This window comes from Ostrea edulis, chromosome 5 (assembly GCF_947568905.1).
Source record: "Ostrea edulis chromosome 5, xbOstEdul1.1, whole genome shotgun sequence".
Taxonomy (NCBI): domain Eukaryota; kingdom Metazoa; phylum Mollusca; class Bivalvia; order Ostreida; family Ostreidae; genus Ostrea; species Ostrea edulis.
In genome coordinates, this window is record NC_079168.1 from 14,059,090 (window position 1) to 14,061,589 (window position 2,500).

A 2,500-nucleotide genomic window follows, 5' to 3' on the forward strand; every position below is an offset into this window, starting at 1 on the left:
ACAGGATATATATATGGCATGATTTTGCTTTTATATTATTTTAACAAGACTATGAATAACATTGATATGAAAGATGAACACTGTATTAATTACATTATATAAACTTATCAATATAGGTATATCATTTAATTTTAAAATGACTGACGACATTCTTTTCGTGCCCCACAGGATATATATATGGCATGATTTTGCTTTTATATTATTTTAACAAGACTATGAATAACATTGATATGAAAGATGAACACTGTATTAATTACATTATATAAACTTATCAATATAGGTATATCATTTAATTTTAAAATGACTGACGACATTCTTTTCGTGCCCCACAGGATATATATATGGCATGATTTTGCTTTTATATTATTTTAACAAGACTATGAATAACATTGATATGAAAGATGAACACTGTATTAATTACATTATATAAACTTATCAATATAGGTATATCATTTAATTTTAAAATGACTGACGACATTCTTTTCGTGCCCCACAGGATATATATATGGCATGATTTTGCTTTTATATTATTTTAACAAGACTATGAATAACATTGATATGAAAGATGAACACTGTATTAATTACATTATATAAACTTATCAATATAGGTATATCATTTAATTTTAAAATGACTGACGACATTCTTTTCGTGCCCCACAGGATATATATATGGCATGATTTTGCTTTTATATTATTTTAACAAGACTATGAATAACATTGATATGAAAGATGAACACTGTATTAATTACATTATATAAACTTATCAATATAGGTATATCATTTAATTTTAAAATGACTGACGACATTCTTTTCGTGCCCCACAGGATTTCCCTCCTCAGTGAATTATTACTCACTTTACATATGCCTTTATGAGAATTTTTCAAATACAAGACTAGTATATAACGCTCACTCGAATTACTTTACTCATATGTTAATACACGTACTTGTGATAAATTTTTTAAAAAGACCCGTCATGGAATTTTTTTCATGTTTCAGAATGCTTTCATGATATGTGGACGAAATGTTGCTATTGGAGAGTAACACTCATCCATATGTAATATAGGATTTATGAGATTAACCATTGTTCGTTATCTTCGCTTGTTTATCTGTACTGTAGGCTCACAATGACGGTCGTCTTTACCAATACTACCTATAAATGCTTCAATATTATTTTGACATGAGAAATTCAATTAACTTCTTATTGAATCTTTATTTCCCCCTTTTAGCGGCCCCACTCTTTGCCCGCTTTTCACAATATGATTGAATTTATTTACAGAAGGATGAATGCAGTTCTTGCTTTTAGCCAAATCGTGTTCTTCCTCAAAAGAAGATATATTTGAATCAAAATCTTTATCTATAAATATCTCAATTCAAAACTTGAGCCCCTATTATGGCTCAGATCTGGTCCCGGGGGTCACGGTATGAACTTAATGTCCCCTTGTAGATCTTTGAAAAATAACACTTGCATTTTCATGTAGAATTTCAAACTCCTGTTATGGTCCCATCCCTGGTAAGTACATTGGGGGTAATGGTTTGAACTAATTTGACTATATCCCTAACACATTGGGTTATCTGACACGGTGGCATTTTTAACACTCCGTCATTTACTTAATATGAGCAATATTGAATGCCATTTTATCATGCACTGTAACAAGGTTGGTTGAAATCGACCCAGTGGTGCTCGAGAAGTCGAAAAAGTGTTGGCAGACACCGACAACCAGACCAGATGCCGGACAAAATGGTGAGCTGAAAAGGAGGCAAAAAGTGGAATATTAAGATGGGGGAAATTTCACTCTCTAACTGTTAACTAGAACAGAATTTCTCCCCTGAAAACTAATTCTGGGGTGGGATTTTCGTGACGGGGGATGGGGGGGGGGGCTACTCTAGAGTCAGCATTTTCTAGGACCAATTTCCCTGGGCGAACATTTTCAAAAGGGAACTCTCACTCTATACAAGTAGGATTTCTCCATAATATGACTATACTGGAAGATTTTATAACAGAATACAGAATATCAAAATGGAGAGCATGCTGTATGAAGATTGGATTTGTTGAACCATTCCTTTCATATTGAGATGTAATGTGAAATCAATATACATTTACCTGTGTATGGTGCATTTTGCAGTTACTCTGTTACTTGTATATTCCACTACTGGTTTCATTATTTGCATTGAATAGTAATTAAATTTAAAAAAAAAAATAACACAAATAATATTTAAAAATAAAAATAGGGAATCTATTGGGGCACGGTTTTCTTTCTAAAAGTTCACATTTAAGCGTCCAAATCATTTGATGATTACTTCGCAGTTGAATACATACATGTAACTTTAAAATAATTAACCTTTTGATAAAGTACATGTATTCATTTTGGGGGCCTTGATTGTGAAAAAATATAGAAAATGGTTGGTGAACTTTTAATTGGCACTATATATATTCTAAAGAAGAAGAAAAAAATCTTACATTCACGAAATTAAAAGTGCGATACCATATAAAAAAAATTAT